The 26401-nt window shown below is 40.9% G+C and overlaps 1 protein-coding gene across 2 annotated transcripts in view; it reads left to right on the top strand.

Moving 5' to 3' along the window:
- FHL1 (four and a half LIM domains 1) overlaps window positions 1–26401 on the top strand; it is a 60982-nt gene that overhangs the window by 5633 nt on the left and 28948 nt on the right. For both annotated transcript variants that reach the window (XM_084788726.1, XM_084788727.1), the window contains exon 2: window positions 12707–12764. The gene's annotated coding sequence lies outside the window, so the exon portion shown is untranslated. The remainder of the gene's footprint in view (window positions 1–12706; window positions 12765–26401) is intronic.

Genomic DNA, 26401 nt, shown 5'->3' with positions numbered 1-26401 from the left:
TTTGAGTTGAGGTCCCATGCCTAAGCCACTGTCCCTGCCAGAAAGGTTGGTGGTAAGTTGAGGTACCTGGGGCGGGGGGGGGGGGGGGGAAGAGAGAGAGAGAGAGGGAGGGAGGGAGGGAGGGAGGGAGGGAGGGAGGGAGGATTGGTCCTTGGTAAAAAGTAATTTTGGAGGCAGTTTGTGTTGCCCCCTGTGGACTTGGGTGTACTGAAGTTGAAAGTAAGGAGGTGAATATGTGTTTTCTCTCCAACTGATGAGAATTGAATTCAACATGGCATTAGAGGTCTACTCCAAAAGGCTGCAATGTTTACTTTGGAGAACTTTATCGTCTTTACTTACCTGGAATTTTAAGGATGATAGGCACAGACGTGGACGTTATCTCCCCTGGCATCCATTCAGCACCTTTCCCTTCTCTAGAGCTGCCTTAGAGAACTCAGCAATGACAGCATCTGACTTTCTCCTTTTTATACAATTTAAACAGTTGCACTTGCGATGGAAGTTGTTTTTATAATAAACATCAGATTCATGCGTGTGTTTTCCATTTGGGGGTGTTTTGCTTTGACAGCTAAATATTTATCTTAACTTCTGATGTGTTTTGTTTTAGAGTACCAAAAATAAAAAAGAGGAGAAATAAAAAATCAGCCCAGTGACAATCATACTTTGTCTGGAAAGCAATTTGTGTGTGTGTGTGTGTGTGTGTGTGTGTGTGTGTATAAAAAGGTCCTCATATTTCACTTCATTTACTTTAAGTTGGAAAGGGATTTTAGCCATGATTCTCCAGGGCCAGGGTGTTGGGGGGGGGGGAGAACTGTTACTTGGATGAAATTTATGTTTTGATTTCCACCTAGGGCTGTCAGCCATAGATTGTGATTATGATAGTTGTGTCCTGATTTTGACCACAGCAGTCAGCCCAGTGCTGGTCACTTCACTGGGTGCAGGCATGCATGGGGACACTGCCTGGTTTTGCTCCCCACCTCACTGACTGTGCTTTAGTTCAGTCTTCGCTGTATGGGGTGTAGAAACTGGCCTTGTGCAATGCATCCCAGTGCACTGCCACTGACCTACAGTCCCCAGACTCATCCCGTTCATTTCAGATAGATGGGGGAATCTGGTGAAACTTGTAAGAATGCAAAATCCTTTCGATAAATCAGATATTTTTAATGACAGGATTAGTACTTTTCTGTTTTAGGAAAAGAGAGGAGGAAAGGAAGGGGAGGGAGGAAAATAGGGAGAGAGATGTAAATTATAGAGTTCATGATTTTGAATGAACAAAATACATGTTTGCTCTGTGTGTGTGTGTGTGTGTGTGTAACACAACCGTACCCTGTAAAGGACTGTCGAGTTCAGAGAAGTTTTAGATGCTAGACCAAGTTTTAGATGCTATGCCACAAGAGATTCAGACTCTGAGTAGAAAAACTGAGAAGGACTTTTCCAGTGTAGCAAGTGCCTCACATTAAGGGAAGGACCTATGATGGGTGTGTTGCACACACCTGTCATCCCAGCACTTGGAAGGTGGAGGCAGAAGGCCAGCTTGGGGAACAGAGTCTAAAAAACCAAAACTAGAAAGGAAGACAAGAAATCCTGCCTCCAGATTAAAATGAGGTGATGGTATACCGGCAGTAGGTGAACTTTATAAATGTCTACTTTATGGAGCATCAATTATATATGACAAATGGTAGCCATTTAAGACCTCCGATTTGATGACTTGTGACCAGTGTGTATACCCTTGAAACTACTCTTAAAGGTAGGATGCATTTTGCATCTGCACCCCGACATTCTCTTATGCTCCTTGCATCTTCTTACATGCTTTCGTGTGAGGACCCCTTTCCAAACCAGCTTCTGAAGTTTGGGGATCCTCCTCTATCCAAAACCCAGATTCATATCCAAGATGCAATCTTGTTCTCTGTTTTTAAAACAAAGTAATATTACGGAGGTATTCTAGGTGTGGCTTTTCTGAAACATTCTTCTAATTATCTCTCAGTCAACTAATTAGTAAATAGCTTCATGACATATTTGGACTGAAGGCGAATTACAGCCAAGAGAGAAGCAATTGTGTTAAATAGAAGAGCTGCGTATATTCTTACATAGTTCTCCTAAAGGAGTCAAATGGTCAAGAACAGGAAAAGTGGGCTGAGGCTGTGGCCGTGGCTGTGGGAGAGAGTACATGCCTGAGATTCACAAAGCTCCCAGTTCAACCCCAGCACTGCCAAACAAACATAAACAAACAAAACCCCAGGAAATGAAACAACTGAGTCTTTGACTCAAACGTATTCATCAAACAAAAAAATGAAAACAAGAATAAAAGATGTTTATTTATATGCAGTTATGTTATTAAATGATTGGTATCTTGTCAGATTTTATTATTGTACAAACATCAGAATATACTTGTACAAACCTAGCTGGCGTGGCCTACTGTGCATCTATAGTGTATGGCACAGCCTATTGTTAATAACTAATAAGTGTAATAGCTAATAACCATAGAACATCTTATCCCGAATATTGAAGCAATTGAAACAAAATGCTAAGTGCTTGTTTATCTAAATAGAAAAGGTACAGAAAAGGGCCTGGGGAGATAGCTTAGTTGGGGGCATACTTGCTGTATAGCTTGAAGATCTATCTGAGCTTGGCTCACCAACACCTATTTCTTATTAAAAGAACTAGCTAAGTGTGGTGGCACATGCTTGCAATTCCAGCTCTGGGGCCAGGGGAGGAGGTGAGGCAGGCCAGTCCGTAGGCCTCGCTGCCCATGCAGTCCAGCCGAATCCATGAACTACATGATCTCTTGCCTCTATGTGAATGTGTATACACATGCACGCGCACACACAGTGGTGAAAATTCACAGCCCGGGGATTATTTTTTTTTTCAGCTCAGTTGTAATCAGGATTAGAATACATACAGCTTGTCAGTGACTGGAATGTGAAGTGGCACAAGGTAGTGACGTCTGTATCTTCAGGTGCACGGAGTTGGTACGCAGAGTCATTTTAGGAACAACCCGCGAGCCTTCCAGTAGATTTGGAGCTGATTTGGGGCTTTCTGTGCATAGACTGCATACCCTGTTAAGATACTTTTGTGTAGAGCAGGCTTCTGGTATATTTAGTTGTCTTTTTTTTTTTTTCATCTGTATCATTGAATTAAGTGAATAATTACTGGGGGAAGCTAGGGACTACTGTAATCAGGTATAATTCATCTCTTTCTCTCTCACTGTCAGAAGAATTCAACAGCCAGGAAGTGTTTTGCTGCCACTCTGTTGATCTCTGTGACCCTAGTCTGTGCCCACTTCCCTGCCACTCCTGCTGTGTCCTGTGGCTGCCCTCTCTGTCTTCCTTCCTGGTTTTCTCTTGATGTGTCTTTCCTGTCTCCTCATGCTACTCCTCCTGCGCTGCCACTGCTGTCTCTTAAAAAAGCCATTTTATAAATGTCTCCAGAGAGAGCAGGCAGCAAACAGGAATCCTAGTATCTTCGGGGCCGTGTTTCCGACTTTTCATGTTGGGATCCAATAAAACGGAGAGTCCTTTCAAGTTTGGAGCCACACTATAGCATCGTGAAAGGCTGGGGTTTATAGAACCAGAACAACGCATTTCCTGGGCTGCATCACAGCAGTCTTGGAACAATGGTCAGTAAAACTAAAGGAAGGGCTTGTAATGTCCCCGTGACGCTTCCTTTAGCAATGCTTAAACAGTTAAAAGTGCTCTGGAGATGTACGTATTTAATGTTCTTCAGAGTGGCCTGAAAAAGATATTAGCCACCACCCTCAACATTTGTCAAAGCCTACAGGATGCATGGCACAAAGCATGCGCCCTAGAGCAAATTACAGACAATATGAGAGATGTTTAGTTTATAATAATGTATTACTATTGTCCCATCAGTTGTGGTAAGTGTACCACACCAAGGCAAGATGTTGAAAGTTCAATTCCAGGACCCTACCCCTAGAATGCAAGACTCTGCCATACCCAAGTGTTTTAATAGAAAGTGAAGTGTGTACTTGTGTATGGACTATGCATGTCCTTCTGTATATTTTAAATCATATTCTTAACAATACCTAAGGTAATATAAATGCTCTGTACCTATTGTTACGCTGTTTGGGACAATTATTACAAGAGAAAATGTATGTACCGCACATGCATACAATGTCCTATTCTGAACATTTTTGGTGCAAAATTGGTTGAATCTGTGTATATGTAGCCTGTTCATATGGAGGGTCAGCTTTACCTGGAAGGACCGGGGATGACAATGGCACTGGCCACAGGGTAGGTATGTGACAGCATCTTCTTGTACCCTTGATGTTTACTCACTTGCTGCTTGCCATTTTTTCACAGCTCTTAGTTTCCCCCTCCCTTTACTTTCTCTTTATCCTCAGTGTGGTTATTTTGGGACTTATCTGTTACAGAACAAGGAGGGCTCCTGCATGTCAAAACAATTGGCTGCTATGCCCAAACTACCAGTGTACTGTACTATACTTTATATACTTTTCTAATGCATACAGCTTTATTGCTGTAGTACTTTCTTCAGAATGAAATAGAAGAAGGCACTTTGTAAAGGTTCTCTGAATTTGAAAGCCAAAATTGTGCCACCTTGTAAACGTAGTTATCATCCCTGCCGTATTTCAGACCTCCATACATTTTCTTTATCTATTTGTCAATGATCCTATAGCAAGACAGTGGCTGCACACACATTGCTATGAAGATTTACTCTGTGGCTAATTGACTGCAGTAGACCTGCCTGTTTGCCAGTATACAACTTGACAACCCCAGCTTCGGACAAGAGTGAGGCTGAGTACATCACAAAGGGAAACCACCACATGCCCAGTCAGTGTTTCCTTTCATACACATACACATGGGTGTGCTACATGCTATGGAGACCAGTAAAAACACTCTTTCCAGACAGGGAGTGTTCCTTATAATTGGAGATGCTCTTAGCAATGCAGCAAGGATGTGGGAGAAAGGATTGAGCTGGGTGAGGCAGGGAGTGGGGAGAGGGAGGAATTTTGAACCTTATGCAGAGGACCATTTGATTCTCTGGGAAAATAATCCCTCCACTGAGGCTTCAGTTTACAAAAAGACACTTTATTGGACATTTTAGAAGATGCTACATTCTCTTTTGTCTAAATGAGATGTACAAGGTTAAATATCTGTAAATGCTCTGGTATTGGGACATTTCATATTTCAGATTAGAGATTCTTGAGTCATGAAGTATACATACATGTTCAAGAATCTGGGGGGAAATCCTAAATCTGAAATATCAGTAGTTTAAGATTTCAGGAGAGGCTGTGTGTGGTGACACCTGCTTTTTTTTTTTTTATCATAGCACTTGGGAGACAGAGATTGGCAGATCTATCTCTGGTCTACAGAGTGAGTTCCAGGTCAGCCAAGGCTACATAGACAGACCATATTTAAAAAGATTTCAGAGACAGGATGCTCAACCTGTATTGCTTCTCTATGTGGGGTCCTTGGACCCAGAGCCCAGAGCATTACCATCTAGGTCCTAGAAACCTGCTGGAAATTCAAGTTCATGAGCTGTACTGGTGCTGGCTGAATCAGAAGTGCTAGGGACAGGGCCTCACCACCTGCATTAGATCAAGGGTCCCTGTCAGGTAATTGGGATACCCACCAAAGTGACTACTATGATCTAGATGAACTTGGGGCAGTGACTTTCAACTTTGGCTACATATAAGATTCATCTCAGGTAGCTGTAGGGAGTAGGGCACTGCATTGTTCTTAGTGCTGTAACAGAATTCCCAAGACTGGGAGACTTAAAGAGAACAGAAGTATATTTCTCACCATTTTGGAGGCAACCGATTCACTACCTGGTGAGTATTGCTTACCACTTACAACATGGCACCTTCCTTGACTGCTGCATCCTCTGGAAGGAATGGATGATGTTATTGTCACAGAGGAAGGTGGAAGGTGTAAAAATGAACACTGTCAGCCCTTTTGTAAAGGGAGCCTAATCTGACTCACCAGGGTTTTATACTCCATGATTAAGTCAACCCAAGGCCTAACCTACCTGTTAATATTGTCTCGTTGCTTACCTTAAAAATGAACTTCATATAACACAGAAATACTCATATTCTTGCACCAAGCAAGGCCAGGAGATCTGATAAAGGACAGGGAGGAAGGGAGGGTCATGGCACATTTAGAGCACTGCCAAAGGCACCACATGAGGGGAAAGACAGAAAGGCTGTGGGCTCAGCATTGCAGTGGAACCTTTTTGTAAGGTCCTTAATTTCATCCAAGAGGGAGGAGCCTCTGTCCTCGGATCCCTTAAAGGGTCCACCTAGTAATAAATGTCATACTGGCCATTAAGTTTTGGAGAGGGCACATTCAAACTCTAACAGGACTAGTCTCTCAGGCTCCCTAAGTGCAGCCAGTCTTGAGAGCTGTTGCTTTAGAGGGGAGTGGCACCTATGGCTCCTTATTGGCATAGAACTCTAGAGATGATGAGGTAGCCAAAGCCAGAGCTGTGGAAACTGAGGCAGCGTCCTGGGGAAAGGACTTGTATTTCATAGTAAAGACCTTGGCTCCTAGATCATGGTGGAAGGAGGCTTGTTTGTTTTTGGTTTTAAGAGAAAGGATATAAAACATTTGAGATGATATATTGCAAAGATTATTCTCACAGCATCATGAAGAAGAGGGTATGCCTAACATTTAAAAGTCTGATAAGGAGCTAGAGAAATAGCTCAGTGGTTAAGAGCACTGGACTCTCTCTCACAGAGCCTGAGTTTAATTGCTAGCACCCACACGGGGGTGCACAACCAGCTACAACTCGAGTTTCAGGGGTTCTGACACCCTCTTCTAGCCTCCATGGGCACCAGGTACACAGGTGGTTCAGAGGTACACAGGCAGGCAAAACACCCAGACATAAAAAAAAAAAAAGGTTGAAAGGCTGATGATGTAATTAATCAGTCTGCAGTTAACATGCAGAACTGTGACTGTGGAAATGTTAAGAAAATATCCAAATGTCTGTTCACAAAGAATGCGCAGAGTCTAATGGAGGTCGTGGAGGTGATAGTCTTAGAGTTACTTTGGTGCAGGAGCTGTTTTTACACATCCAGGAGGACCCTCGTGCTCTAGTACAGGCATCATAACTGTCACATGGGCTCTATACAGTCCTCTGTCTGTCCTGGGCTTTCATTTAGCTCTAATTTGGGGAGTGGTCTATAGACAGTTACACAAAAATAGAAATTCTACGTGCCTAAAAGGCTGCCCATAGTCATCATATCAGAGTGGAAAAATGCGTTTTTTTTTTTTTTAATGAAAAAATGCTTGGAGTTGTGGGAAAGTTGTAAACTTGGCAATGACTAATTCAAGCCTCTCAGTCAATTAAGTGAATTTTTATTTTATCATTTGTTTTATTTGGGATCCACTGTTATGGTCATTGAAAGAACATCTATCTTCTTATTTTTAAAACACAACAAAAATATCATTGAACATTAGGGCAAAGGACAAGAATGTCAAGGCTTTACCTTTTGACTTTAGCAAATATTTGTCACTCCATTTTTCTTGCTGGATTTCTCCATTTGCCTTGTGCTTGTTGCATGCATTTTTTTCCCCTAGTGTCTAATAATGCCTAGTTTCCTGTCTTCTGTTTTAATGGCTCTTGAAATTTATAAATATGATTAATATTTTAACATTTCAATAAAAGTGGACAAATGTATTTTCTTCTTCTCTTTTGGCCAGTGGTCCTGGGAACTTGCTTGAAGCCATGGCTGTGGACAGAGCTTCTCCATCTTTAGTCTTGGAATTAGGAATGGGAAGGGGTGCTTTTCACTCTTCCACATTTTGCTGGTTTAGAGTAAAGGCACATCTCATTAACTGCTTTGAAAACCTATTAAAACAGGTTCAGATTTATTCCAATGCAAAGTGTAAAGATGACTATTGTTCTAACTTTAGGACATCTGCGCATTTTTTAGTTTTTGAATGAAATAAAATCTGCAGAAAAATCTGGACCGATGGTAACCTTAAATTGATAGTACATCCAGCAAATGCCTTAAAGAACAGAGCTGTATAGTGGTGATACTTGTTTCCCAATTGTGAAGAATATTATGAGTGAGTACTTGGAAAAATGAAGCATTGAGGAGATGCTTCAGTGGATAAAGTACTTGTCACACTAGCATGCTGACCCAAGTTCGGATTCCTAGAACCCATGTAAAAATCTAGGCAGGGATAGAAGTCTGTAATCCCAGTGCCAGGGAAATTGGAGACAGGAGGATCCCTAGACTTGCTGACCAGCCACTCTAGCCAATTGGTGAGCTCTGAGTTCAGTGAGAGACTCTGTCTTAAAGGTTAAAGCAGAGAGTGACTAAGAAAGGCACCAGATATCGACTTCCGTGTGCACATTCACACATGAGTGCACCTCCTCACACTCACAAACTAATACAAAGGCGCGATTAAACAGCATATATAGTAAAATAGGGACAATACAGAGGACATTAGCATGGCCATCCACAATGATGGTGTACAAATTTATGAAGTGTTCTGTATTTTGGGAGTGGAGCATGGGGTTTCAAGACAGGGTTTCTCTGTGTAGCCCTAGCTGTCCTGGAACTCACTCTGTAAACCAGGCTGGCCTTGAGCTCACAGAGATTCACCTGTCTCTGCCTCCTGAGTGCTGGGATGAAAGACGTGGATAAATACGTAGAAAATTGTATGTAATAAATGATTTCCAGAGTACGAGTATATTATCAGATATGTACTTAAAGATTATAAAACTTGGACTCTTACATTTACATGACTGAAAATATACTTTAAATTTTTCTTTGTTTATTAAATTAATGTATTGCTGAATAACTGGTTATATTGCAGGTCTTATGGTGAAATATTAAAATAAGACATCTCTTGTCTGAACCATTTATTCTGAATAAACTATTTTCAGTTCTTCTAGAGGAAAGGTGCCAGCAGCTATTTTAACTGTATTTATTATTGCATTTTATGGCAACATTGAAAGTATGTTTTGAATGGCACATATGCCAGTGTTTCAGACTCCCATATTAACACAAGTATGGAGAAGAGTGTATCCTGAAGAACATGATTAAGGGATGGTTGCCATGACAGTCATATCCAAAGCAACTGAAAGGAAACAGTGAATCTGTGGAGAGCATCCATTTTGATTGATTCAACTGGTCATTTAAGTTCATTTAAACAGCCATTGTCTCTGCATTTTTTTTTCATAGAATTCACTCAATTGATTAGCAACTTGGGTATGCTTTGGCTGAAAGTAATAATAGAGTCATAGTTAAACCTGCAATGTCTTAAACATCATTAAAACGACATGTCTGTCTTATTCCAAAATAACAAAATGACATTTCTAATTCGTCAGAATAAGATAAGATTAGCATGATTTATTTTTAAGAATATACCCTAAAGTAGTATTTCAGTTTTGTTTTAGATTACTTTGCTGTCATTACATTTACCCAGTGTTTGGCTGTCCTTTTTAAATTTTGTTTTACACAAAATTATTGACACAGTCTGCATGATGTCTGATCAAAGGCACAGTTATTTTCTACATATTGAAAAGCACACACAGATAGCACCTATGGTATCTTCTTCCTCACAATCCCAAAGGATGTTAAATGGAACACACTAGTACAGAAAGTGAGATGAAGACGCAAATGCAGTTCAAGTCTCACTGTAAATTTTCTCCTTGTTACCGATGAGTAAACCTTAAATTGTGGACTAGAAGATAGCTCTGTTGGGCTCAGTTGGATCCCAGTGTATCAGCTGTGAGCCTGTCTCTCTTCTGCCCTCTGGAGGATGTCAGAGACTTCTGCAAGGACTTCTGAAATGGCTAGCCACTCTCCTGGTCTGGCCAATAGAAGTTTTTCAGCATCATCTGACAGGTAGCCCCTTTTCTAACTCAGCAAGAAGTTTGTATGGATGGTATAGGGGGCAAGCAGGCAGAGAGAGGGCATCTGTAGGGCCAAGATCTTAGGAGGGAAGCTACCTGATTCTTCAAGCAAACAAACAAACAAACAGGTTGCTTCTCAGTAGAACACAATATAAATTGCATCTATCTCCAGGAATAATCGGTTCTGGAAGGGTAAGATGAAATAGGATATTGAAGGTAGAGTGCAAGGAATTGAAATTTAAAGTTTAAGCTGCATTGAGTCTGAAGAATACATTTGGTATCAAGTATTTATGGGAGTGTAATGTATTGTTACCCAAGTTGTAAGAAGTGATGGCTGTGTATCTAATAATCTGTGGGCTACAGCTAAGTGTGTCATATGCATTTGATTCTTTGCCCTTGTGCAGTTTCTTGCTATTAGGAAGAGAGCTTGGGCAGCTAATGTAAGGTCGAGCCAGGGTTTCACCCCACACTGTCTGAGTCCGGCAGCCAGTGTATAAAGCAGATGTGCCATGCAGTGTTCTTTCCTAGCTGCATGGAAGGGTGTGGCGCCTTCTGTGAACAGCAAGTTCCATATGAGTGGAATGTGGGGGTGGCAGGTGAGATTTTGCTCTATGTATGCCATCGCAGCCTCCCTAGAAATAGGAAAGAAAGGGTTTTGTGTCTGCCATCATGAAACATTCAAGGTCCTCTAGCACAAACAAAATGTAACATGAAATAGATACCACACTGCTTTTTGTAGAATTGGAGAATATTTCCTCTTGGGTAGGTGGGAAGAGGAGCAAAGGGCAGTCCGGAGTTCACGTCCGAACAGCTCTCTTTGAATGTTAGCTCTTCACCACTGCCACAGACCGACGATGCTTTTGACTTGGCCAGCTAGAACCCCTTCTCCATCATCTTCTTCTTCTTCTTCTTCTTCTTCTTCTTCTTCTTCTTCTTCTTCTTCTTCTTCTTCTTCTTCTTCTTCTTCTTGTAGAACCCCTTCTTCTTCTTCTTCTTCTTCTTCTTCTTCTTCTTCTTCTTTTTCTTCTTCTTCTTCTTCTTGTAGAACCCCTTCTTCTTCTTCTTCTTCTTCTTCTTCTTCTTCTTCTTCTTCTTCTTCTTCTTGAACCCCTTCTTCTTCTTCTTCTTCTTCTTCTTCTTCTTCTTCTTCTTCTTCTTCTTCCTCTCCTCCTCCTCCTCCTCCTCCTCCTCCTCCTCTTTTTTTGAGTTATTATTATTTATGTTTAATTTCTGAAATATTTTGATCTCTTTTATATTTTTTGACTTTTAAAATATAGATACATTTCTTTCTTTTCTTTTTTACATTGCACTTGTAGTTTCCCCTCCCTCCTCTCCCCTCTATCCCCTTCCTCTCCCTCCACCTCCCCTCTGATTTTCTTACCCATCCTTCCTCCATTTCTTTTCAGAAAAGAGCAGGCCTCCCAGCCTGACATGACATATCAAGTTGCAATAAGACTAGGCACCACCCTCATATTAAGGATGGACGAGATACCCCATTAGGAGGACAAGGGTCCCAAAAGCAGGTAGAAGAGTCAGAGAAGCCCCTGTTTCCTCTATTAGGAGTCACACAAGAAGACCAAGCAACACAGCCATAACATAATGCAAATGGCCTAAATGAGACCCATACAGGCTCCCTGCCTGTTGGCTCAGTCTCTGTGAGCCTCCATGAGCCCTGGTTGCAGAACCCTGTCCTTTCTGTCAATAGTTTGTCCATTTGGGTTTTACAATAGTTGTCCTTAACTCTGTGTCAGTCATCATTAAGATCTCATAAACACATGAATCTATTAGCATATAGAACTAACCATACCAGCTCCTGTCTGGCACACAACACAAAATTAAATCTGTAGTCACTGCTTGTTTGATGATCGGCCTGGAAGTGGTAGTGGTGGTGTAAGAGGGAATCCAAGCCTGCTTGCAATCTTTGGTTTATGTTTATCCTATTCCCATTGAAACGTCCTGACAACCTGTTCTGGGTGTGAGAACGAAACAGGTGGCAGACTGGCTGTGGTGATGTTAAAGTGGTGGTGGTGGGTGGGGGAGGGGAAGAGGAAGCACGGGGACCCTCAATTTAAAGCTAGCATGGATCACATAGTGAGATCCTTTCTCAAACACAGCCTAAACAGGGTTCTCCTTGGGGAGCTGTTATTTTACCAGGTTCCCTTTAGAAGTGATATAAGGTACCAGATGGGGATGTGAATGGGCTCCTCGGGCAGCTGCCTGTGTGCAGGGAGGCCACTGTTGTGTATTTGTGTCATGGATAGCAGCAGCCGGGACCACCTGTTTCCTAGTACCACAGCACCATTCACATAGGGAGGAGCCTGCAAACTAGCCTGCATCCTAATTCTGTTGTGGGTAGGAGATAACTTCAGTGGTCACAGGGTACCTCATCTCCATAGCAACACCTAAATATTCCTCTGGTGACTTGTGTTCAACATTCTGGCTGGATCAGAGCCCTCCTGTGGCAAAAATATTCTAAAGATGTTAGAAGAGAAATGAAAAAAGGTTCAACTAATAAATCTATTCTAAATGACTGAATCATTTGTTTTGATTACCAGAGTGATTGCCAAATGTTAATTTAAAACTGAAATAGGCCATGAGCTCACTCCGCTAACAATGCTGAGAGTCTGAGCTAATACAGCTTGCTAATGAGGGAGCCGGATCCAGTGCCAGGGCTAATGCTGTATGATAAACAGACATTTGGAGAAGTATGCAGGGCATCTTGGCTGTTGTCCGTTAACTCTTTGGGTTGTAAATACGAAGGAGAACGAGTTGCTATCAATCTTTTCAAAGGAAAAGGATTTTCTTAATTTATGACTTTTCTTCTAAAAAGGTAATTTTGCTAATTTTTTTTTCTCCAATTTAGGCAACCGGTAGCTGTTCTGAGCTGTGTCCAGTTCTTTTGGAAACGCATCCTCTGTGAGGTAAGAGTTACTAATTGCTACAGATTCTTATGCTGATCTCTAACTTTCCAGTTTGTGGCATTGCACAAAGAGCTTTATTTGTTGGAGAAATTTAAGAAGGCTTTATTTTAATTGGCCCAACCAATGTCACTGCTTACCCTAAATATTAGCTCTCTGGGGAGCACCTTTTCAAGCAAAAACCTCATTTGCTTTGAATTTGGAAGCATAAGAGTGAAAGAGGCAAAAAAAAAAAAAAAAAAAAAAAAAGTGAAAGTGGCAGGTCCAAAGTGAAAGCGACAGGCCCTGCAGCAAAACTCTCCTAAGATTTTTTTTTTTACATGAAAACAAAGAGCAGCTCATGTCACAGTATGAGCAGTAGGGAGCAGAAAAGCTCCATGGAGCAAACACTGCTATATATGGAAGGGGACTCCTTAGGGTGACTGGAAAAGTTGGTGCTAACCAAGTGCATCAAGCTGGAAGGAGTCAGGTCACTGTAAAACCTGGTGGTAGGTACACCAAAGCATGTTTCTTCTGGGCCACAGTAATGTGAGCCAACGTGATTTGTTTTTCTAATTCGCCTTAAGTTCAGAAGCAGCCGTGCTACATTGGTGCGTGTAGCCACCCTGCACGGACCTTTCATTTACAAGACACACTGGCTAGGCAGCCTCTGCTTCCTTCTGCCGGTGGCTGGAGTACGCTCTGTGGTAATCCAGGCTTCCATAGTTCTTCCCTTGAAAGAGGGGACATCAGTCTTTGAAATAATGGGAGGGGCATCTAAGAGAGTCTACTTCGGGTACAGTGCAGAAGTGACTGCTCCTTCTTGTCCCCTAGTCTCTCTGAGAGGTATGATATTTGCAAGCTCTGTACCTGTTGATTTCCAGTTTCATACATGAAAAGTTTGCCGTGCCGGGCGGTGGTGGCGCACGCCTTTAATCCCAGCACTCGGGAGGCAGAGGCAGGCGGATCGCTGTGAGTTCGAGGTCAGCCTGCTCTACAAAGTGAGTCCAGGACAGCCAAGGCCACACCGAGAGACCCTGTCTCGAAAAACCCAAAAAAAAAAAAAAAAAAAAAAAAAAAGAAAAGTTTGCCGTGTTGGCACCTGCTCAGTTCTGTGTTTTGTTTCTTTCTTTTTTTTTTCCTCTAAGTTCTTTTGAATCATTACAGAAACACACAGGGTTATACTGTTGGCTCTTGCGTTATCTCTTCCTTTAATCTACTGAGCCTCACTGTGTACCGAGGCAGACGTGCTGTGACAGAAGTCCAGCACTTTGGATCTAATCTTCCTCAGATGTAGAGTAGCCCTAGATTGTTTTTCCTTTGCCAGGTCAGGAGCCTGAGCATCACTTTGTAAAGTATCCCCGTGCTGATAATATTGAGGAAGCCGGCAAGGCTCTGCTCTTGCTCTGATCTGTGAGCCTGCCATTCCTGCTTCCTCTGTAATAAGCAGGCACGAACAAGAAAGTAGCAGGGCGATACAGCTGTGCCTTGGACCAAATGCCCTAAATGAGCCATTCAGGAAAATGGAGTTTGCAATTTCTGCAGAAGGATGGTATAATTTTTAAGCAATGTGTCTGTTTTTAAGCTTTATAGAGCATTTATCTTGCACAAAGTTTATAATTGTAGGAATTGACATTATTCCATTTGGATTCCTCCAGTTTACAAAATTATTTGAAATACAATTGAGCATAACATAATTCTTTAATAAAAAAATTGGAGGCTTATTTTTATATGTACAGGTATTTTACCTGCATATGTGCCTTTGCAGTCCTTATGGACACCAGAAGGGGGCGCTAGATTCCCTATAACTGGATTTACAGTCTCTTGTGAGTAGCCATGTGGGTGGCTGGATCCTCTAGAAATGCAGCTAGCACCTTTAGCCAGTGAGCTCTCCGGCCCTCACAGCATAATTATTAACAGACACAGGAGCTGGCCTAAATGTGAGTACTCTGATTTGTACTGTAGAAGTGATAATATTGTTAGTGGATTGGATACATTTCACATTTAGGAAATATTTATGTAACTGCCATATGGTTATTTTCATTATTGATTTGGCAGTTTGTTTGTTTTTTTAAAAATATTCACCAAACAAAAATTTCAAAGACAGTAGTCATAGTGATTTGAAGTGTGCCATTGATATTGATGTGATCTTTCTTCTTGGAACCCAAGTAGTCAGCATACAAGTGAGCACAGATGGCTTACGCAGGCTTAAAGGGTTTAAAAGTCTTCAGTCTAGAGCCACAGTCTGAAACTGGCAGGCTGGATCTGCTGCACAGAGGTGTTCTCTCAAGATGCTAGTGAGTTGCCAGCCTTGAAACATTAAGAGATTTCACACTGTTAAGCATCCACATTTCCTACCCTCTTGAACTATCAGAAGATCGGGCACTGCAAAGCTTATGCTCCCATTTGGCTACAATAGGCTGCAGCCAAATCGCTGCTGTTATTTTGGAGAGAGCACAGGCTGCAGGACTTGCTACAGCCTCTAGCCCTCTCTGCAGTCTTCTTGACACAAAGGGTGGGAGCCTGCTGCCGTGACTCGGACAATGTACTCACATGGGCACTTGGCTTTTCAATGTCACTTCAAGATAATGTTGTCCGTTCTTGCAGATTACTTTGCTTGTTTTTCTGGGCCGAGCCTTGTTCGTTTTAAGGGGGTACTTAAGATTCATTATAATGTGGCGAGTGAACCCTGATGGGGGAGGGATACTTCCTGATGGTACCTGATTAAGAAGAGGAGCATCCCAGTTTTAGAAGCTCCACATTGCCGGGCGTGGTGGCGCACGCCTTTAATCCCAGCACTCGGGAGGCAGAGGCAGGTGGATCGGTGTGAGTTCGAGGCCAGCCTGGACTACAAAGCGAGTCTAGGACAGCCAAGACTACACAGAGAAACCCTGTCTCGAAAAACAAACAAACAAACAAAAAAAAAAAAAAAAAGAAGAAGAGGAGCATCAACACACACATTTTAAAAAGTCTTATTCTGGAAGATTGCTGTGGTCTCCCTCAGTGCTGCTCAAACTTGAATGTGCACCATGTGATGCAGGCATCTAGGGTACGGCTAGAGAGCCTGCTGGGCATACTGCTGCTCATCTGGATCTCTGCTGTTTGCAGGGACAAGAGGGCTTTACTCTAAAGCAGCTCAAAGACAAAAGGCCTCATGCAGATGCTAGGGCTTTTCTTTGGCTTGAGAGCAACTTGAGCAGTGTCTTCTTACAAAGGCCTAGGCCTTCTCTCAGCTACACCTGAGTGCCCTTTTGAGTGCAGCAACATAGCTGAAAAAACACAACGAGTTTTAATAAAACGTACTGCATGTAGAGGATAAGGAAAAACTTGTTGATGTTTTCATTCTACATGATATGCTTCTAGGAAAAATATTATTTATGTTAGAGCACAGGGATTATGAACTATGAGCTGGGCGTGGTGGTGCGCACCTTTAACCCCAGCACTCGGGAGGCAGAGGCAGGCAGATCGCTGTGAGTTCGAGGCCAGCCTGGTCTACAAAGTGAGTCCAGGACAGTCAGTCATGGCTACGGAGAGAAACCTTGTCTCAACACACACACACACACACACACACACACACACACACACAGTTATGAATTATGGACAAGAACTTTAATGACTTGACAACATATTTATTGGCTCTTAGAATACTTCGAACAGAGGACCACAGAAAATAGGCTAATTATCAGATCCCTAGGCATGAAGTAACCATGCACTCTACTGTGAAACGTGTAATTATAACAAAAAGGAAATAATGCCCAGAGAATTTGCTGCACATGTAAGAAGACAATTTTGGCATTATGTGCAGAAGTCGTGTCGGCAGCAGGAAGCTGCGCATAGGCCTGGCATGAGGCAGGCATTCCAGACCTCTGGGCTGAACAAATTCTTCAGGAGGCAGATGGATAAGACATTCCCATTACGTCACAAAGCGAACAGATACAGGACAACACAGTTTGCCTTGGTGATATTTAAAGATAAACAATCGAAACATTAACCAAGTGTGTGTTCACCCTTAAAACAAGAAAAACAAAATGAAAAGCCAGTAGCTAAGATGGCTACCTTCCTTGAGTGACATGAATTAACTTGTAGATCGTGGCAGTATATGGCAGAATTTAGCACCTGTGAGTCTTATAATCCTATTGAGGGAAATATGTCCCAAGAAAGGAGAAAATGACCTATATTTTAGGTATTCGCCACAATGTTACTTATATGGATAAACTATCCAGCATTGGAGAAATGCTTCCTTTATTCAACAGGTACTATCTTTTTCAATATTAGGAATTGAACCAAGGGCGTTGTGCATGCTAGGCAAGCACTCTACAAATGAGCGCAACATCCTTAGCCCTCGTTTTACTTTTTTTATTTTGAGATAGTCTCTTTTTTTTTCAATCTTGAACAAATTAATTTATTGAACCCAGTTACTTCATCTGCAAAATAAAATAAAAATTATAATTATAATATTTATAGTTTCATTGTGTGCCAGGAATTGCATTAAAAATTTGATAAATACAATTATTATTACTTTTGTCTCATTTCTTCCATTTTTTATTAATTTATTCATATTACATCTCAGTTTTTAGCCCATCCCTTGTATCCTCCCATTCCTCCCTCCCTCCCGCTTTCCCCCCTACTCCCCTCCCCTATGTCTGTGACTGAGGGGGACCTCCTCCCCCTGTACATGCTCATAGGGTATCGAGATAGTCTCAACAAGCTGCCCATGCATACTGGTGGTCTAAGAACTCACTCTGTAGCTCAGACAGGCCTTGAACTTGTGGTCCTCCTGCCATATTGTCTCAAGCAGCTGGGATTGCAGGCAAAAGGCTCAACAGATACTTTTGGTTAATTTGATGGATCTTTAGTGGAATGCCATGAATTTTTATAAATTTGTATTTTGATGTTTGCTTATTACTACAAAAGAATGTAACTAGCAAAACCTTACTAGGGTGAAGGCTGCAAAATTGTGTATATATATGTATATGTGTGTGTATATATATATATATATATATATGTTGATATAGCCATGCAAAGTGATATGAACGTATGGACAAGAATTGGAGGGCACGCGGACAAGTGTAAGTACCACTTTATTTGAGGTCTCATGATGCTTGTTCATTTTAACATAAGTTTGTTCTCAAAGGTTGAGAAGTTCCTGCTTTTCCTCTTTACAGATCACAGAATATTCCTGTTTATCACACTGTAGGTAACTATCTGGAAAAAAAAACCTATCACAGGTAGAATATTCCTGTTTATCATGCCATAGGTAACTATCTGAAACAATCACAGGTAGAATATTCCTGTTTATCATACAGTAAGTAAATAACTGCAAGCTATAATGTCCTGTTGGTCCTGGCTAGAGCTTAAGCTTGGAGTTCAAATGGTACATGTCTTTCTTGTAACTTTATACCATCAGCTCAAATTCCTGTTTCTCTTTCTTCTTCTGTGTTCTTGGTGATCCCATGACAAAGGATGCACATTTTGTTTAGGAGCTTCTTCTTGATGTGGGCTCATGTCTAAAGGTCCAGTGTCCCCTGAAAAAGAATCTTAATTATGGTCTCACTGGAGGGCAGTATCTGACCTATCATCTCCGTTCCTTTGCAGATGCCTACAAAAGTTATTCGTTTTCCAGTGCTTCCTTCCCTTCGTCTGTGCTCTCTCTTTCAGATGTACTTGTTTCCCTTTTAATTAGGTCAGTTACTTCATGTCTGTTTTTCTTTTTTGACATGGTTTCCTCTGGCTTGGCATCACATATTTTCCCCATATGTCATTGCCTCTAGAGCTTCATGTTGCAATCATATTTCAAGGGGAATGGAGAGCACATTGCTGGGGCGCGGGGCAGGGGTGGGGAGCGGTTAAGTCTTGACTCTCTTGCTTGCCCTTTGCCTGAATGAGCAATTCCTATTTCTTTTGGGTCTAGTTCTGTTTGGTTTTGGAGTCTTCACAGCCCGTTATGTTTGGACTAAACGATACTTAAGTAAAAATAATGGTAAGTCAGAGATATGTCTGGCAAAGGTGCAGCACATTTGTTAAGGTTACTGGTTTATTTATCTCCCCTGTCTCTATGGCAACTAAATCTGGGTCTGGGATTTAATGGACTTAATTTTGACCTTCTGTGACAGCTCTTAACTTTTCCCAGCCTTTTACTGAAAAGGAATTCATTTTCATTTGAGGAAAGAAATACACTTCACACACAGAAGGAGTCCTAACCAGACCCTCAAAGGTGGTCTCTCTAGAGCCTTTGGGTTTTTTTTTTCAATTTAAAAATAGTATTAAAATATTTTATATGGATGAGTATTTGCCCCATCTCCCTATGGTGTGTGTGTGTGTGTGTGTGTGTGTGTGTGTGTGTGTGTGTGTGTACATTGTGAGTTTTCTTGGTGTCCTCAGATACCAGAAAAGGGAATCAGATGCGCTGGAACTGGAGTTACAGACTGAGTCGCTGTATGGATGCTGGGAACTGAACTCAGGTCCTCGAGATCAGCCAGTGCTTTTAACTGCCGAGTTACTCTCCAGTCCTCAGAATCTTTGATTTTTTTATAGTCTTCAGTCAGAGTACACATCACACTTAACAACACACATGTGTATGCAGCATTAATGGTGTCCAAAGAATAGTTTTCTTTTCGCTGAAGTAAAGCTATGAAATTTAGTCATTATGAATGAACTGTCTTTGTAAACATATTATAAGAGAGATTATTGTAACAATGTTAAAGCCGGGCGTGTTGGCACATGCCTTTGATCCCAGCAGGCAGAGGCAGGTGGATCGCTGGGAGTTTCAGGCCAGCCTGGTCTATAAAGTGAGTCCAGGACAGCCAAGGCTACACAGAAAAACCCTGTCTTGAAAATCAATCAAACAAACAAACAAACAGAATATTAAATCAAAAGGAACATATATACAACATTTTATTTTTAAAATTATCTCTTATCCATTATATGATTATAAAGTTACATGCCCACAAATGTTCAGACTATGTCTCAGAGTTTAAATGTGGTAAACAGCACCATAGAAATCCACAAAAGAGGCTTAGTTCGACCAGAATTCCCATAAAATCAGCTTTTCATGTGTACCCGACTCATGTGTAAAAACAGTATCTGAGGAGGCTAGAGTCAAGCCACGTTGGGCCTCAGTTGGTTTAAATGCTCATATAGCATGTTTCAGTCTCCTCTGTATGGTTGCAGAACATTTGCAGAGACATTCCAATTTCAGTCAGTGTAATAATTTATCCCAAATAAAGTCAGAGTGTATCACTGAACTCAAGTCTAATGCGTAGTGTGTTAGTCTACTCATGAAAAATGTCCTTATAAAAAAAAAAAAAAAAAAAAAAAGAAAGAAAAATGTCCTTATTTGTAAGTCCTTTCACCTTCTCTAAGAACAAACTCACATGTGAATTTCCCTTTACACCCAAGCAAAGGAATCAGAAAATGATTAATAAGGTTTGCAACAAAGGCAATGGCAAGGGAAGCAGCCTGTGTCCTTCTGACCACACTCTGTAAGCAGAAAATATTAGAGTTTAGAGTTCAGGTCTATTATCAAGTTCAACTTAGGTCTAGTATGAATTGGTAAAAACAAAAACCTTATGTGAGCCATCATAGTGTCTCCATAGACATGGAGGTTGTTTTAAGATCTTGTTTATCATCACCTCTTCTATTAATATGTCAAAGACTTGAGGAGCAGCAACAGATGCTCACTTGGGAAAGATCCATGCTCGTGAGATGCATGCTGGGTACTCCTTAGTCTCTGGACTGGAAACCTTGACTCATGTATCTTATAACCAACTGTGAACTTAGAAAATGTATTAGGTCAAGTGCATAGATACATCTTATAAAGTTTGTTCTGGCTATCATGAGAAGAATATCTGAGAGCAAAGCTTTTAGGGAACTTGCAGATTGAGGCCGGACACCCTTAGTAACACTAAAAATGAACAATGCGTCTGACATCATCATTGTCATCATTAGCCTATCAACGTTATGTCACATGTTGGAAGCCTGGTGTAATATATGATAATTGTTACAATTTATGTGTTTCATTACTTCTTTCATTGGTAATATTTCAGCTCTGCTGTTTTAAATTTAAAGAAGAGTGGGTAAACTATGGGGGATGCCTTTAGAAGAGTAGCCACATCCGCCTGTCCTGTCAGCCAGATGATCTTCACACACTGTAGACCATCTCTCACTGAGGAAAGCCAACTATTGGATAAGTCGTTTCTTAGGCTGTTCTTTACCTGAAAAGAAAAGCTATGATACATAAGTAGTTTGGTGTTTAGGGTCTTCATTGAGTTTGTGGGCATTTCTTAAGCCATGAGAGCTATTTGCATGATATAACTATTTCTATATGTTGTTCAAGACTGTGAACAGTAATTCCCTGAAGATATTCCATGTGTTTCTTAGTATGGTAAGCAGTATTTACATAGATGATCGTTAGTGTGTACTGGCTAGGAGATTCATTCCCAATTTGTCTGGCTATTCTTGGTTGTGCTGTTTTGCCTGCATGTATGTCTATGCCCACCGAGGCCAGAGGAGGGCATCAGACTCCTTGGGACTGGAGTCACAGACAGTTGTGAGCTGTCATGTGGGTGCTGGGAATTGAACTCAGGTCTTGGGAAAGAACAGCCAGCCCCTTAACTGCTGAGCAATCTCTCCAGCCTCCCCCCTACATTAGTGTCCTTTGCTCCTTGTAATGCTTCAACTGCAGACTAAGTGGAGACGATGCATTCCACCCTTTGCATTGGCTCATGTGACAGGTTCGAATTGGGACATAGTACAAAACATTCCAGTATTTTTAATCCAATGTATATCCCCAGTCCTGTCTTCTGCACTGTGTCAGTCATTAGAAACTACATAGGGTTGTGGCCCCTCCTGAGTGTTTCCTCCTTTTCTCACTGGAACTATCTAAATAACAAAGAGTAAAGAATTGTATTAAGATTTTCCATGTTAGATAGCATTCACCTGCTCCCAGGGAGCAACCCTCCTGGGACTTTTTTTAGTTCCTCTACATTAATTATTGACTAGTGGTGAAATGAATTGAGTGAGAAGCATTATTTGCTTACTAATGTTAACTGGTGTCACAAAGAACAATCTTAGTTTCTTTGGTCTCACTCCCTGTTCCTTCAGTAAGCACATTAGATTTCTCTTCCATGGAGCCATCCTTTCTACCTCACAGCATAGCACCACTCCATCTAGTCTTGTGGGTTTTATTTTATAGTCCATAGATATCTGGGATTGCAGAAGTGTTTCAGAGATTGAAGCAAAATTTACATACATTTAAAATTTTTATTATACTATTTTTAGAAAAATTAAAACAGCAGACACATCTGACTGTGCTTTATAGTACATTTTAGCACTTGAAGGAACACTTACTGATAGCCTTTAAAATAAAATAAGTAAAGGTTATTAATGTCAACCTAAAATAAATGTTGACTAGCACTTATCCCTCATCCATCAATGTCAGTGTAGCATTTCTCTTGGGAGACTAAAGACAAAGGTCTTCAGAAAGGCCATTACACTAAAGCCATTGGTGTTAAGGCATTGGCCTGTGAGAGGTGATGTTACATTTGAGTTTCCAGTTACAGTGAGCACTTCCCCATCTGTTATATTTAGTTTCTTCCAGTGCCTTCAGGAATCTGGGAATGGATGAGTAGACACCTTGGATTTGAAACAGCCATAAAGGGGGATATGCAGTGAAGGGGTTGGAGGCCAAGGGACCCAGCATTAATCCCCTAGGAGGGACTGTGGATGGGTTAGGAAACTTCATTAAAAATCTGAAAATGCATGTGTGTAACATGCAGGAGAGTTTGAAGGATTCTCCAAGTGTGCCACTACAACCTTCGAATGACTTTGGCAGAGTCCCTTCCTGGGAGGCAGTGGTGCTTGCTCTGCATCCTTGCATTCTAGATTCTACCCAGAGTCTTAGGTATCTTTTGGAAGCCACTGTTTGTAGACTTGCATTTGTGACATTTTTTCCCCATATCCATATTTTACTTCCCCATCCTTTTTATTTTGAAGACCAGTCTCATACCCTCGTCTTGCTTTCACTTTACTATTCAGCTAAGGGTTAAGGATGCCTTTGCCTTTCTGGTCTTCCCATCTTCGCTGGCCTAGTGCTAGATTTGCAGGTGTGTGTCAGCACTCACAGTTTTATGCCTTAGGAGGGCTTGAAGCCAGGATCATTTGCAAGGCAGGTAAGTCCTCTACCAACTGCGCCCTGAGAGCAGTATATCCTGCAACCTCTACCAATAAACATTTGGTTATGACCATTTTCATAGTTGCTTTTTTTCGGTGACCGCCTGCATGCTCCTCATCTGTAGTCTGCCCGGAAGCACATCTAGTTCTGCTTCTTTATATCGATATCTCCACAGGCCAGTGTGTTTTTTACTTGGGGGATGTGTTTCAATGCAAAGCTGCAGATTTCTTCAGCAGTTGACTTCATGTATTTTATACACTCAAAGCCTAGCTTTTTCCTCTTTTATGATTATTATGTTTTTTACCCTTACATATCCATTTATATTATTACACATAGCTTTTTGAACACTGCACTAATGTGGCTGAATTGGCATAACATACCATGAAAAGTATAAAGTAAATTCCTCAACTTTACTTTTAAAAGTAAGAGTATTTCTGGGATTCTGGCATGGAGTTGGAAAAAAAAAACCCACTGCCTCATTTTTAAACTTAAACTCTTTCTGGGACCCAGACTCTGCTGACTTCTCATTAAATCAGGATATACTTGCACATTTTATTTTCACCAGTTAGAAACCAAATAACTTATTGTAGAGAGTTGGGATCACCCTTAAAAGCTGTCAGACGGTCCTTCCCATCTTCTCTGTTGCATTTGGAAGGCAGAAGCAGCTATCTGAAGTCTAAATTGGTCTGTGCTGGAGTCAATACGAATCCCTGGTCTTAAAGTCAGAATGTTAAATGCGAATTATTGAAACAACCCTCGCTACAGTTTGAACAGAGCGTGTTGGACATGTGGACATGAAAGGTTCCCTGCGGGGCTTTTTGCCCCTGTTTATGCAGAAAGTTCTCTCTCTGCTTTTCCAAAGGCATGTAGGTGCCTTCATTCTTTCCTCCAGATTGGGTCCAAACACTCCCGTGGTCTGTGGGGATGACTGGGCATGTTTCCTTCTGGACGTCTTCACCAGCACTCTTGAGGTGGCCAGCAGGAAGGACCTTAAAAGCGTCTCTAAGCAGTTTCCCCCCCAACTCCTGTGGAGGCTAATCCTCTACTTTGCACTTTGGTTTTCAGTTACTGTTGCTTGGTTTGGGAAGTACTCTTCTGTTGTGTCAGGAGAGAATGACTCTGAAAGAATTATATAGAAAGAGCTATATAAACTTGTCCAACTACTTCATACAGGCACATGACCCTTTCCTGCCTATAAAGACTTGTTGGCATGGTAGGGTAATGTGCACTTTGGTCTTGAGAGAGACTATTAGGTTGCAAAGTTTTTACTTCATCTCCCACTGACTTGCCCTTTGATCTCAGAATGTGACTGACTTGTCCTGTGATAGCTTCATAATCACCCATCATAAAACTGATTTACTATATATAGTGTAAGAGTTGAGTTCTCAGTTATATCTAGTTTCTGTTATAGGTCAAATGTATGAAAGATTTTCATTAGAATTTAGCTATGTACATTAAGCTTTCAAATCAGATTAATTTTTTTCAATTAAAGTTGATTTTAGAGGAATACTTCATATTCTTTAGTTCATATTACAATATTACTCTTAATTCAGTGTTATTTCCATAAATGAATTGAAATTAATGATACTAACTATAAGACATGTTTAAAATGTTTAAAACTTGATTATTCTATGTGACTTTGGCTAGTGGGAAGGTGGAACGTTTTCTGGATTTATGCTTATAACAGGTGGCAGTACTTGAGCTTCTATTCTTAGTTTGACTTCATCCCCTTCTCTTAAGGCAAGGTACTCCATCTAACGTCTTGGTCCATCCATCTGTAGCACCTGTAGTGCTGTTCCATTAAAAGAGGACCTGGTTTACATATACTACCATTTGAGGATTTAACATAGAAGGTGACGCAGATCTTAGATTGCTGGGTAGTGAGTGTGTGTTTGTGTGTCTAATGACAACCTGGGCTACTTACTAATTACTACATTTAGAAAGTTACAGCTCTGGAGGGAATTGATATTTGATATTGTTGTTCCATGTGTTCTAAGTTACCATCATAACAGTAACAAAATAAACCCCGTCCTGGCTGTGTTACAGAGGGATTAATCATTTCTTCAGGTCATTGCTAAAGCTCTAGCCCTTTTAACAACAGAGGACAGAAGTGTTCCTTCTTTTATTGCCTCTTCCATCAAATAAGTCTTACAACTAACTTTAGTTATACTTTTTCACTTGTTGAAGCCTTTTCAAATTATTTTCTTTGTAAAGAGTAAAAAATGAACCATGCCAATTACTTAAAGCAGCTAAAAATAACCCCATGCAAGTATGTAGAGAAGAACGTGTTTGATTTGTACATCAAAGAAACAAAATTATGTGAGCTTGACTTTTGTGCATTTGTTCCAGCTACTTGTGCCTTTGCGAAAACTCGAATGTTATCTAAGTACAAGAAGATTGAAAGAGTTCAACTCTGTGTGAAGTTGAACAACTATATTACTATTTTCTAAATCCAGTGTATTTGAAAGTTTGGGCCAACATGAAAGAGAGCATTCTTACCATAGAGATTTTTGGTCTTTTCGTAATGATCTGCCTCAAAGTTTTAGGCCATGTGAAAAATGAGAATATCTACTTAGAACAAAGCTTTATTTACGTATGCAACAATATTAGATTCACAATGCTGAGTACATACCAGTCACTAAACTAGCTCTACAGGGAAAGCAGGGTAGCTGTTGTTATCCCTGTTTTATTGATGAAGGATGCAAGTTAGTTTTCTGGTAAACAACTGAGTAGCCCAAGCATCATCACAGTTGTGGAGAAATTGAGTCCAGGACTGATGGCTCTCCTTTAGGTACAACACACCAAATCGAGAAAAAAAAATGCTCATTTCTCTTAATCTTGTTAAATAAAAACTGAAAATGAATTTAACCTCAACATTGTTTTCTCAGTCTAATTGTACTCAAGTTTTAATTGAGGTTTTTGTGTTTTGAGATTGAGTCTTGGGATGTTGTCTGAGCTTGCCTGTTACCTGCTGTCCTTGAAAACATGGTAATACTTTTGCCTCTGCCTCCCAAGCGCTAGGATTATAGGTGTATAACATCATTTCTTGTTTAAATGAATTTTGAACTTGTTCAGATATTGAAAATTAAATATCCTGTTTTTCATTCCTGAATGCATGTGTTCTTTGTACAGTTCCTTAAACAATATGGCAATTTATATAAGCGTAAGTGTGTACCTGTGACATTAGATGGGGAGGTAGTTTGAAGGAAAATAAGAGTAATTAAGTGTTTTTTTAAAAAATTTTTTACTCCTTATGTACTCCTGGATGGCTGCAATGCTCCACATTAACATCTAGCAAAAAACAGCCAGGCTGTGTACTTCTAAAACAGCTTCCTCAGAGTCCCCGCCACGTCTGGCTTTTCCAATCTTCCCACCTCTTCTTTCTCATGTACTCCTGAGCCTTAAGGGGAAGGTGTTAGGTTAAAATTTCTGTTTAGGTTACACTGGTTTGTAAACATCAGTCATTCTCTTGTAGCTCACAGTTAATTTT

Source organism: Acomys minous (genome assembly GCF_964271855.1).
Source record: "Acomys minous genome assembly, chromosome: 7".
Taxonomy (NCBI): Eukaryota; Metazoa; Chordata; class Mammalia; order Rodentia; family Muridae; genus Acomys; species Acomys minous.
This window is presented reverse-complemented; position numbering and strand designations above follow the sequence as displayed.